This window comes from Lampris incognitus, chromosome 15 (assembly GCF_029633865.1).
Source record: "Lampris incognitus isolate fLamInc1 chromosome 15, fLamInc1.hap2, whole genome shotgun sequence".
Lineage (NCBI taxonomy): Eukaryota > Metazoa > Chordata > Actinopteri > Lampriformes > Lampridae > Lampris > Lampris incognitus.
Window position 1 is genome coordinate 20,142,228 of NC_079225.1, and position 13,378 is coordinate 20,155,605.

The 13,378-nt window shown below is 45.5% G+C and overlaps 6 non-coding genes across 6 annotated transcripts; all 6 read right to left on the minus strand.

Moving 5' to 3' along the window:
- Window positions 1–574: 574 nt before the first annotated feature.
- On the minus strand, window positions 575–766 carry LOC130125790 (U2 spliceosomal RNA). Its single transcript, XR_008811636.1, has one exon. It is a non-coding gene; the product is annotated as a U2 spliceosomal RNA (small nuclear RNA).
- A 2,045-nt stretch (window positions 767–2,811) lies between these two features.
- Window positions 2,812–3,003, minus strand: LOC130125755 (U2 spliceosomal RNA). The gene has a single exon (XR_008811602.1). It is a non-coding gene; the product is annotated as a U2 spliceosomal RNA (small nuclear RNA).
- A 2,045-nt stretch (window positions 3,004–5,048) lies between these two features.
- On the minus strand, window positions 5,049–5,240 carry LOC130125738 (U2 spliceosomal RNA). The gene has a single exon (XR_008811585.1). It is a non-coding gene; the product is annotated as a U2 spliceosomal RNA (small nuclear RNA).
- A 2,016-nt stretch (window positions 5,241–7,256) lies between these two features.
- On the minus strand, window positions 7,257–7,448 carry LOC130125747 (U2 spliceosomal RNA). Its single transcript, XR_008811594.1, has one exon. It is a non-coding gene; the product is annotated as a U2 spliceosomal RNA (small nuclear RNA).
- Window positions 7,449–9,493: 2,045 nt separating this feature from the next.
- On the minus strand, window positions 9,494–9,685 carry LOC130125695 (U2 spliceosomal RNA). The gene has a single exon (XR_008811544.1). It is a non-coding gene; the product is annotated as a U2 spliceosomal RNA (small nuclear RNA).
- Window positions 9,686–11,701: 2,016 nt separating this feature from the next.
- Window positions 11,702–11,893, minus strand: LOC130125756 (U2 spliceosomal RNA). Its single transcript, XR_008811603.1, has one exon. It is a non-coding gene; the product is annotated as a U2 spliceosomal RNA (small nuclear RNA).
- Window positions 11,894–13,378: the final 1,485 nt, after the last annotated feature.

Sequence of the window (13,378 nt, forward strand, 5' to 3'; positions counted from 1 at the left end):
TGCGGATATTTTGCTGTCCAGTCTCTCTGTGTGCATTCTTTAAAACTTCTTACTGTGAGTGTCACATTTCTGGCAATACAGTAATACATGGTCCACTGTTTCTTCCTCTCGAAAATAGTCCCACTTTCCATTATTATGCTTTCCAAACACATAGAGCTAAGTGTTTAGACCAGTATGAGCATTCTTTAGTCTTACCACTCTTCTGCTCTTGTATTTCATCGTCCAGACCTGCAATCCCACGTAAGAGGTCAGTCCACGTTGTTTAACTATAGCTTGAAACGTTCGAATACGGTTGGAAAGGACAGTATGAATACACAAGTGAATGGATTACACATGTATCCGCAAAGGAAATGAACCACTACTTGAGTGCCGGGAGATATGTTATTAGCGCGACGTGACCTCGCCACGACTGATAATATTCTTAATAATAGTCAAACTCCCGTAGTACATACTTGGCTATCGTCAAAGAAGATGACATAGATCCGTCTGAACACAAGTAGAGTGTCGTGCCGACAATGATCGACCCGATTGTGACAGTAACTGAAGAAACATATCTTAATATTCAATACAACGAAAGGAGTGCACCGTTCCTAGAAGTACTGCAATACCAGGTCGATGCGTGGAGTGGACGGAGCAAGCCCCGATTCCATATCCCTGTTGCAAAAATCAATTTAATATATAGTCCACGGAATAGGGGACGTATCAGATATTAAACTGATAAGAACAGATTCTACACTTGATCTTAGCCAAAAGGCCGAGAAGCGATACTGGTGTGAAGGTGAGCTGCGAGCCGCACTCGCGTACATATAAATACCATCGACGGGTCCACCACAAACCACATGCCGCTCATTGTTCTACAACGAAAGTTCTTGCATACTGCAAATAAGTAAGATGTATACAAGTCTTATCGCTCACTTAATGTACAAAAACAAAGGGATTAAAAAGAAGACGTCGGCTATCTTTAGTCACGCGGTGCCACTGCAGCCAATGGGAAATGATTAAAAATGACGTGATAAAGTCAGTCCATTTAAGAAGGACGGATGCGATTAACATGCTCCCGTTTTCTACTGTGGCACAACCGCATGATGCATACAAACAGAATCGTTGAATGAAATGACAGGGATTTCTAACTGCTCCCGCTAGGGGTCGCCACAGCGGATCACCAATTTCAGACTTGTCCTGTCCTCTGCATCTTGCTCTGGCACACCAGCCACCTGCATGTCCTCTCTCACCACATCCATAAACCTACTCTCTGGCGTTCCTCTTTTCCTCTTGCCTGGCAACTCCATATTCAGCACCCTTCTCCCAAAATACCCAGCATTTCCCCTCCGCACTCGTCCAAACCATCTCAATCCTGGCTCTCTCGCTTGCTTTGTCTCCAAACCGACCAACGTGAGCTGTCCCTCTAATATACTCTTTCCTAATCCTGTGCTTCTTCGTCAATCATAATGAAAACTTTAGCATCTTCAACTCTGCCAGTCCAGCTCCGTCTCCTGTCTTTTCATCAGTGTCACTGTCTCCAAACCGTATAACATAGCTGGTCTTACAACCATCTTGTAACGCTTCCCTTTAACTCTTGCTGGAACCCTTCCGTCACAAAAAACTCCTCACACTCTTCTCCACCCACTCCACCCTGCCTGCACTCTCGTCTTCTCCCCTCTTCTACACTCCTCGTTACTTTGGAAAGTCGACCCCAAGTATTTAAACTCATACGCCTTCATCGCCTCTATTCCTTGCATCCTAACCATTCCACTCGTCTTCCCTTTCATATGTATTCCGTCTTGTGCCTTCTGACGTTCATTCCTCGTCTTTCCAGTGCATACCGCCACCTCTACAGGCTCTCCTCAACCTGCACCCTACTCTCGCTACACATCACAATGTCATCTGCAAACATCATAGTCCACGGAGACTCCTGCTGATCTCGCCCGTCAACCTGTCCATCGCCATTGCAAACAAGAAAGTGCACAGAGCCGGTCCTTGATGTAATGCCACCTCCACCTTGAACCCATCTGTCATTCCGAACGCACAACTCACCGCTGTTAGTCTTCCCTACCCACATACCCTGCGCCACTCCTATATAGGTTGCTGCAACTCCCGACTCCCGACTTCTTGATGCAATACCAAGCCTCCTCTCTCGGCACCCTGTCATATGCTTTCTGTAAACGATGCAACTCCTTCTGGTGTCTTTTTAAATTGTTTAGATCTGGACTTTAAAAGAATTTTTTTTTTGACAATATTGCGGATATTTTGCTGTCCAGTCTCTCTGTGTGCATTCTTTAAAACTTCTTACTGTGAGTGTCACATTTCTGGCAATACAGTAATACATGGTCCACTGTTTCTTCCTCTCGAAAATAGTCCCACTTTGCATTATTATGCTTTCCAAACACATAGAGCTAAGTGTTTAGACCAGTATGAGCATTCTTTAGTCTTACCACTCTTCTGCTCTTGTATTTCATCGTCCAGACCTGCAATCCCACGTAAGAGGTCAGTCCACGTTGTTTAACTATAGCTTGAAACGTTCGAATACGGTTGGAAAGGACAGTATGAATACACAAGTGAATGGATTACACATGTATCCGCAAAGGAAATGAACCACTACTTGAGTGCCGGGAGATATGTTATTAGCGCGACGTGACCTCGCCACGACTGATAATATTCTTAATAATAGTCAAACTCCCGGCGTACATACTTGGCTATCGTCAAAGAAGATGACATATATCCGTCTGAACACAAGTAGAGTGTCGTGCAGACAATGATCGACCAGATTGAGACAGTAACTGAAGAAACATATCTTAATATTCAATACAACGAAAGGAGTGCACCGTTCCTGGAAGTACTGCAATACCATGTCGATGCGTGGAGTGGACGGAGCAAGCCCCGATTCCATATCCCTGTTGCAAAAATCAATTTAATATATTGTCCCCGGAATAGGAGACGTATCAGCTATTAAACTGATAAGAACAGATACTACACTTGATCTTAGCCAAAAGGCCGAGAAGCGATACTGGTGTGAAGGTGAGCTGCGAGCCGCACTCGCGTACATATAAATACCATCGACGGGTCCACCACAAACCACATGCCGCTCATTGTTCTACAACGAAAGTTCTTGCATACTGCAAATAAGTAAGATGTATACAAGTCTTATCGCTCACTTAATGTACAAAAACAAAGGGATTAAAAAGAAGACGTCGGCTATCTTTAGTCACGCGGTGCCACTGCAGCCAATGGGAAATGATTAAAAATGACGTGATAAAGTCAGTCCATTTAAGAAGGACGGATGCGATTAACATGCTCCCGTTTTCTACTGTGGCACAACCGCATGATGAATACAAACAGAATCGTTGAATGAAATGACACCGATTTCTAACTGCTCCCGCTAGGGGTCGCCACAGCGGATCACCAATTTCAGACTTGTCCTGTCCGCTGCATCTTGCTCTGGCACACCAGCCACCTGCATGTCCTCTCTCACCACATCCATAAACCTACTCTCTGGCGTTCCTCTTTTCCTCTTGCCTGGCAACTCCATATTCAGCACCCTTCTCCCAAAATACCCAGCATTTCCCCTCCACACTCGTCCAAACCATCTCAATCCTGGCTCTCTAGCTTGCTTTGTCTCCAAACCGACCAACGTGAGCTGTCCCTCTAATATACTCTTTCCTAATCCTGTGCTTCTTCGTCAATCATAATGAAAACTTTAGCATCTTCAACTCTGCCAGTCCAGCTCCGTCTCCTGTCTTTTCATCAGTGTCACTGTCTCCAAACCGTATAACATAGCTGGTCTTACAACCATCTTGTAACGCTTCCCTTTAACTCTTGCTGGAACCCTTCTGTCACAAAAAACTCCTCACACTCTTCTCCACCCACTCCACCCTGCCTGCACTCTCGTCTTCTCCCCTCTTCTACACTCCCCGTTACTTTGGAAAGTCGACCCCAAGTATTTAAACTCATACGCCTTCATCGCCTCTATTCCTTGCATCCTAACCATTCCACTCGTCTTCCCTTTCATATGTATTCCGTCTTGTGCCTTCTGACGTTCATTCCTCGTCTTTCCAGTGCATACCGCCACCTCTACAGGCTCTCCTCAACCTGCACCCTACTCTCGCTAGACATCACAATGTCATCTGCAAACATCATAGTCCACGGAGACTCCTGCTGATCTCGCCCGTCAACCTGTCCATCGCCATTGCAAACAAGAAAGTGCACAGAGCCGGTCCTTGATGTAATGCCACCTCCACCTTGAACCCATCTGTCATTCCGAACGCACAACTCACCGCTGTTAGTCCTCCCTACCCACATACCCTGCGCCACTCCTATATAGGTTGCTGCAACTCCCGACTCCCGACTTCTTGATGCAATACCAAGCCTCCTCTCTCGGCACCCTGTCATATGCTTTCTGTAAACGATGCAACTCCTTCTGGTGTCTTTTTAAATTGTTTAGATCTGGACTTTAAAAGAATTTTCTTTTTGACAATATTGCGGATGTTTTGCTGTCCAGTCTCTCTGTGTGCATTCTTTAAAACTTCTTACTGTGAGTGTCACATTTCTGGCAATACAGTAATACATGGTCCACTGTTTCTTCCTCTCGAAAATAGTCCCACTTTCCATTATTATGCTTTCCAAACACATAGAGCTAAGTGTTTAGACCAGTATGAGCATTCTTTAATCTTACCACTCTTCTGCTCTTGTATTTCATCGTCCAGACCTGCAATCCCACGTAAGAGGTCAGTCCACGTTGTTTAACTATAGCTTGAAACGTTCGAATACGGTTGGAAAGGACAGTATGAATACACAAGTGAATGGATTACACATGTATCCGCAAAGGAAATGAACCACTACTTGAGTGCCGGGAGATATGTTATTAGCGCGACGTGACCTCGCCACGACTGATAATATTCTTAATAATAGTCAAACTCCCGGCGTACATACTTGGCTATCGTCAAAGAAGATGACATATATCCGTCTGAACACAAGTAGATTGTCGTGCAGACAATGATCGACCAGATTGAGACAGTAACTGAAGAAACATATCTTAATATTCAATACAACGAAAGGAGTGCACCGTTCCTGGAAGTACTGCAATACCAGGTCGATGCGTGGAGTGGACGGAGCAAGCCCCGATTCCATATCCCTGTTGCAAAAATCAATTTAATATATGGTCCCCGGAATAGGGGACGTATCAGATATTAAACTGATAAGAACAGATACTGCACTTGATCTTAGCCAAAAGGCCGAGAAGCGATACTGGTGTGAAGGTGAGCTGCGAGCCGCACTCGCGTACATATAAATACCATCGACGGGTCCACCACAAACCACATGCCGCTCATTGTTCTACAACGAAAGTTCTTGCATACTGCAAATAAGTAAGATGTATACAAGTCTTATCGCTCACTTAATGTACAAAAACAAAGGGATTAAAAAGAAGACGTCGGCTATCTTTAGTCACGCGGTGCCACTGCAGCCAATGGGAAATGATTAAAAATGACGTGATAAAGTCAGTCCATTTAAGAAGGACGGATGCGATTAACATGCTCCCGTTTTCTACTGTGGCACAACCGCATGATGCATACAAACAGAATCGTTGAATGAAATGACAGGGATTTCTAACTGCTCCCGCTAGGGGTCGCCACAGCGGATCACCAATTTCATACTTGTCCTGTCCGCTGCAGCTTGCTCTGGCACACCAGCCACCTGCATGTCCTCTCTCACCACATCCATAAACCTACTCTCTGGCGTTCCTCTTTTCCTCTTGCCTGGCAACTCCATATTCAGCACCCTTCTCCCAAAATACCCAGCATTTCCCCTCCACACTCGTCCAAACCATCTCAATCCTGGCTCTCTCGCTTGCTTTGTCTCCAAACCGACCAACGTGAGCTGTCCCTCTAATATACTCTTTCCTAATCCTGTGCTTCTTCGTCAATCATAATGAAAACTTTAGCATCTTCAACTCTGCCAGTCCAGCTCCGTCTCCAAACCGTATAACATAGCTGGTCTTACAACCATCTTGTAACGCTTCCCTTTAACTCTTGCTGGAACCCTTCTGTCACAAAAAACTCCTCACACTCTTCTCCACCCACTCCACCCTGCCTGCACTCTCGTCTTCTCCCCTCTTCTACACTCCCCGTTACTTTGGAAAGTCGACCCCAAGTATTTAAACTCATACGCCTTCATCGCCTCTATTCCTTGCATCCTAACCATTCCACTCGTCTTCCCTTTCATATGTATTCCGTCTTGTGCCTTCTGACGTTCATTCCTCGTCTTTCCAGTGCATACCGCCACCTCTACAGGCTCTCCTCAACCTGCACCCTAATCTCGCTAGACATCACAATGTCATCTGCAAACACCATAGTCCACGGAGACTCCTGCTGATCTCGCCCGTCAACCTGTCCATCGCCATTGCAAACAAGAAAGTGCACAGAGCCGGTCCTTGATGTAATGCCACCTCCACCTTGAACCCATCTGTCATTCCGAACGCACAACTCACCGCTGTTAGTCTTCCCTACCCACATACCCTGCGCCACTCCCATATAGCTTGCTGCAACTCCCGACTCCCGACTTCTTGATGCAATACCAAGCCTCCTCTCTCGGCACCCTGTCATATGCTTTCTGTAAACGATGCAACTCCTTCTGGTGTCTTTTTAAATTGTTTAGCTCTGGACTTTAAAAGAATTTTTTTTGACAATATTGCGGATATTTTGCTGTCCAGTCTCTCTGTGTGCATTCTTTAAAACTTCTTACTGTGAGTGTCACATTTCTGGCAATACAGTAATACATGGTCCACTGTTTCTTCCTCTCGAAAATAGTCCCACTTTGCATTATTATGCTTTCCAAACACATAGAGCTAAGTGTTTAGACCAGTATGAGCATTCTTTAATCTTACCACTCTTCTGCTCTTGTATTTCATCGTCCAGACCTGCAATCCCACGTAAGAGGTCAGTCCACGTTGTTTAACTATAGCTTGAAACGTTCGAATACGGTTGGAAAGGACAGTATGAATACACAAGTAAATGGATTACACATGTATCCGCAAAGGAAATGAACCACTACTTGAGTGCCGGGAGATATGTTATTAGCGCGACGTGACCTCGCCACGACTGATAATATTCTTAATAATAATCAAACTCCCGGCGTACATACTTGGCTATCGTCAAAGAAGATGACATATATCCGTCTGAACACAAGTAGAGTGTCGTGCAGACAATGATCGACCCGATTGAGACAGTAACTGAAGAAACATATCTTAATATTCAATACAACGAAAGGAGTGCACCGTTCCTGGAAGTACTGCAATACCATGTCGATGCGTGGAGTGGACGGAGCAAGCCCCGATTCCATATCCCTGTTGCAAAAATCAATTTAATATATTGTCCCCGGAATAGGAGACGTATCAGATATTAAACTGATAAGAACAGATACTACACTTGATCTTAGCCAAAAGGCCGAGAAGCGATACTGGTGTGAAGGTGAGCTGCGAGCCGCACTCGCGTACATATAAATACCATCGACGGGTCCACCACAAACCACATGCCGCTCATTGTTCTACAACGAAAGTTCTTGCATACTGCAAATAAGTAAGATGTATACAAGTCTTATCGCTCACTTAATGTACAAAAACAAAGGGATTAAAAAGAAGACGTCGGCTATCTTTAGTCACGCGGTGCCACTGCAGCCAATGGGAAATGATTAAAAATGACGTGATAAAGTCAGTCCATTTAAGAAGGACGGATGCGATTAACATGCTCCCGTTTTCTACTGTGGCACAACCGCATGATGCATACAAACAGAATCGTTGAATGAAATGACAGGGATTTCTAACTGCTCCCGCTAGGGGTCGCCACAGCGGATCACCAATTTCATACTTGTCCTGTCCGCTGCATCTTGCTCTGGCACACCAGCCACCTGCATGTCCTCTCTCACCACATCCATAAACCTACTCTCTGGCGTTCCTCTTTTCCTCTTGCCTGGCAACTCCATATTCAGCACCCTTCTCCCAAAATACCCAGCATTTCCCCTCCACACTCGTCCAAACCATCTCAATCCTGGCTCTCTCGCTTGCTTTGTCTCCAAACCGACCAACGTGAGCTGTCCCTCTAATATACTCTTTCCTAATCCTGTGCTTCTTCGTCAATCATAATGAAAACTTTAGCATCTTCAACTCTGCCAGTCCAGCTCCGTCTCCTGTCTTTTCATCAGTGTCACTGTCTCCAAACCGTATAACATAGCTGGTCTTACAACCATCTTGTAACGCTTCCCTTTAACTCTTGCTGGAACCCTTCTGTCACAAAAAACTCCTCACACTCTTCTCCACCCACTCCACCCTGCCTGCACTCTCGTCTTCTCCCCTCTTCTACACTCCCCGTTACTTTGGAAAGTCGACCCCAAGTATTTAAACTCATACGCCTTCATCGCCTCTATTCCTTGCATCCTAACCATTCCACTCGTCTTCCCTTTCATATGTATTCCGTCTTGTGCCTTCTGACGTTCATTCCTCGTCTTTCCAGTGCATACCGCCACCTCTACAGGCTCTCCTCAACCTGCACCCTACTCTCGCTAGACATCACAATGTCATCTGCAAACATCATAGTCCACGGAGACTCCTGCTGATCTCGCCCGTCAACCTGTCCATCGCCATTGCAAACAAGAAAGTGCACAGAGCCGGTCCTTGATGTAATGCCACCTCCACCTTGAACCCATCTGTCATTCCGAACGCACAACTCACCGCTGTTAGTCCTCCCTACCCACATACCCTGCGCCACTCCTATATAGGTTGCTGCAACTCCCGACTCCCGACTTCTTGATGCAATACCAAGCCTCCTCTCTCGGCACCCTGTCATATGCTTTCTGTAAACGATGCAACTCCTTCTGGTGTCTTTTTAAATTGTTTAGATCTGGACTTTAAAAGAATTTTCTTTTTGACAATATTGCGGATGTTTTGCTGTCCAGTCTCTCTGTGTGCATTCTTTAAAACTTCTTACTGTGAGTGTCACATTTCTGGCAATACAGTAATACATGGTCCACTGTTTCTTCCTCTCGAAAATAGTCCCACTTTGCATTATTATGCTTTCCAAACACATAGAGCTAAGTGTTTAGACCAGTATGAGCATTCTTTAATCTTACCACTCTTCTGCTCTTGTATTTCATCGTCCAGACCTGCAATCCCACGTAAGAGGTCAGTCCACGTTGTTTAACTATAGCTTGAAACGTTCGAATACGGTTGGAAAGGACAGTATGAATACACAAGTGAATGGATTACACATGTATCCGCAAAGGAAATGAACCACTACTTGAGTGCCGGGAGATATGTTATTAGCGCGACGTGACCTCGCCACGACTGATAATATTCTTAATAATAGTCAAAGTCCCGGCGTACATACTTGGCTATCGTCAAAGAAGATGACATATATCCGTCTGAACACAAGTAGATTGTCGTGCAGACAATGATCGGCCAGATTGAGACAGTAACTGAAGAAACATATCTTAATATTCAATACAACGAAAGGAGTGCACCGTTCCTGGAAGTACTGCAATACCAGGTCGATGCGTGGAGTGGACGGAGCAAGCCCCGATTCCATATCCCTGTTGCAAAAATCAATTTAATATATGGTCCCCGGAATAGGGGACGTATCAGATATTAAACTGATAAGAACAGATACTACACTTGATCTTAGCCAAAAGGCCGAGAAGCGATACTGGTGTGAAGGTGAGCTGCGAGCCGCACTCGCGTACATATAAATACCATCGACGGGTCCACCACAAACCACATGCCGCTCATTGCTCTACAACGAAAGTTCTTGCATACTGCAAATAAGTAAGATGTATACAAGTCTTATCGCTCACTTAATGTACAAAAACAAAGGGATTAAAAAGAAGACGTCGGCTATCTTTAGTCACGCGGTGCCACTGCAGCCAATGGGAAATGATTAAAAATGACGTGATAAAGTCAGTCCATTTAAGAAGGACGGATGCGATTAACATGCTCCCGTTTTCTACTGTGGCACAACCGCATGATGCATACAAACAGAATCGTTGAATGAAATGACAGGGATTTCTAACTGCTCCCGCTAGGGGTCGCCACAGCGGATCACCAATTTCATACTTGTCCTGTCCGCTGCATCTTGCTCTGGCACACCAGCCACCTGCATGTCCTCTCTCACCACATCCATAAACCTACTCTCTGGCGTTCCTCTTTTCCTCTTGCCTGGCAACTCCATATTCAGCACCCTTCTCCCAAAATACCCAGCATTTCCCCTCCACACTCGTCCAAACCATCTCAATCCTGGCTCTCTCGCTTGCTTTGTCTCCAAACCGACCAACGTGAGCTGTCCCTCTAATATACTCTTTCCTAATCCTGTGCTTCTTCGTCAATCATAATGAAAACTTTAGCATCTTCAACTCTGCCAGTCCAGCTCCGTCTCCAAACCGTATAACATAGCTGGTCTTACAACCATCTTGTAACGCTTCCCTTTAACTCTTGCTGGAACCCTTCTGTCACAAAAAACTCCTCACACTCTTCTCCACCCACTCCACCCTGCCTGCACTCTCGTCTTCTCCCCTCTTCTACACTCCCCGTTACTTTGGAAAGTCGACCCCAAGTATTTAAACTCATACGCCTTCATCGCCTCTATTCCTTGCATCCTAACCATTCCACTCGTCTTCCCTTTCATATGTATTCCGTCTTGTGCCTTCTGACGTTCATTCCTCGTCTTTCCAGTGCATACCGCCACCTCTACAGGCTCTCCTCAACCTGCACCCTAATCTCGCTAGACATCACAATGTCATCTGCAAACACCATAGTCCACGGAGACTCCTGCTGATCTCGCCCGTCAACCTGTCCATCGCCATTGCAAACAAGAAAGTGCACAGAGCCGGTCCTTGATGTAATGCCACCTCCACCTTGAACCCATCTGTCATTCCGAACGCACAACTCACCGCTGTTAGTCTTCCCTACCCACATACCCTGCGCCACTCCCATATAGCTTGCTGCAACTCCCGACTCCCGACTTCTTGATGCAATACCAAGCCTCCTCTCTCGGCACCCTGTCATATGCTTTCTGTAAACGATGCAACTCCTTCTGGTGTCTTTTTAAATTGTTTAGATCTGGACTTTAAAAGAATTTTTTTTGACAATATTGCGGATATTTTGCTGTCCAGTCTCTCTGTGTGCATTCTTTAAAACTTCTTACTGTGAGTGTCACATTTCTGGCAATACAGTAATACATGGTCCACTGTTTCTTCCTCTCGAAAATAGTCCCACTTTGCATTATTATGCTTTCCAAACACATAGAGCTAAGTGTTTAGACCAGTATGAGCATTCTTTAATCTTACCACTCTTCTGCTCTTGTATTTCATCGTCCAGACCTGCAATCCCACGTAAGAGGTCAGTCCACGTTGTTTAACTATAGCTTGAAACGTTCGAATACGGTTGGAAAGGACAGTATGAATACACAAGTAAATGGATTACACATGTATCCGCAAAGGAAATGAACCACTACTTGAGTGCCGGGAGATATGTTATTAGCGCGACGTGACCTCGCCACGACTGATAATATTCTTAATAATAATCAAACTCCCGGCGTACATACTTGGCTATCGTCAAAGAAGATGACATATATCCGTCTGAACACAAGTAGAGTGTCGTGCAGACAATGATCGACCCGATTGAGACAGTAACTGAAGAAACATATCTTAATATTCAATACAACGAAAGGAGTGCACCGTTCCTGGAAGTACTGCAACACCATGTCGATGCGTGGAGTGGACGGAGCAAGCCCCGATTCCATATCCCTGTTGCAAAAATCAATTTAATATATTGTCCCCGGAATAGGAGACGTATCAGATATTAAACTGATAAGAACAGATACTACACTTGATCTTAGCCAAAAGGCCGAGAAGCGATACTGGTGTGAAGGTGAGCTGCGAGCCGCACTCGCGTACATATAAATACCATCGACGGGTCCACCACAAACCACATGCCGCTCATTGTTCTACAACGAAAGTTCTTGCATACTGCAAATAAGTAAGATGTATACAAGTCTTATCGCTCACTTAATGTACAAAAACAAAGGGATTAAAAAGAAGACGTCGGCTATCTATAGTCACGCGGTGCCACTGCAGCCAATGGGAAATGATTAAAAATGACGTGATAAAGTCAGTCCATTTAAGAAGGACGGATGCGATTAACATGCTCCCGTTTTCTACTGTGGCACAACCGCATGATGCATACAAACAGAATCGTTGAATGAAATGACAGGGATTTCTAACTGCTCCCGCTAGGGGTCGCCACAGCGGATCACCAATTTCAGACTTGTCCTGTCCGCTGCATCTTGCTCTGGCACACCAGCCACCTGCATGTCCTCTCTCACCACATCCATAAACCTACTCTCTGGCGTTCCTCTTTTCCTCTTGCCTGGCAACTCCATATTCAGCACCCTTCTCCCAAAATACCCAGCATTTCCCCTCCACACTCGTCCAAACCATCTCAATCCTGGCTCTCTAGCTTGCTTTGTCTCCAAACCGACCAACGTGAGCTGTCCCTCTAATATACTCTTTCCTAATCCTGTGCTTCTTCGTCAATCATAATGAAAACTTTAGCATCTTCAACTCTGCCAGTCCAGCTCCGTCTCCTGTCTTTTCATCAGTGTCACTGTCTCCAAACCGTATAACATAGCTGGTCTTACAACCATCTTGTAACGCTTCCCTTTAACTCTTGCTGGAACCCTTCTGTCACAAAAAACTCCTCACACTCTTCTCCACCCACTCCACCCTGCCTGCACTCTCGTCTTCTCCCCTCTTCTACACTCCCCGTTACTTTGGAAAGTCGACCCCAAGTATTTAAACTCATACGCCTTCATCGCCTCTATTCCTTGCATCCTAACCATTCCACTCGTCTTCCCTTTCATATGTATTCCGTCTTGTGCCTTCTGACGTTCATTCCTCGTCTTTCCAGTGCATACCGCCACCTCTACAGGCTCTCCTCAACCTGCACCCTACTCTCGCTACACATCACAATGTCATCTGCAAACATCATAGTCCACGGAGACTCCTGCTCATCTCGCCCGTCAACCTGTCCATCGCCATTGCAAACAAGAAAGTGCACAGAGCCGGTCCTTGATGTAATGCCACCTCCACCTTGAACCCATCTGTCATTCCGAACGCACAACTCACCGCTGTTAGTCCTCCCTACCCACATACCCTGCGCCACTCCTATATAGGTTGCTGCAACTCCCGACTCCCGACTTCTTGATGCAATACCAAGCCTCCTCTCTCGGCACCCTGTCATATGCTTTCTGTAAACGATGCAACTCCTTCTGGTGTCTTTTTAAATTGTTTAGATCTGGACTTTAAAAGAATTTTCTTTTTGACAATATTGCGGATGTTTTGC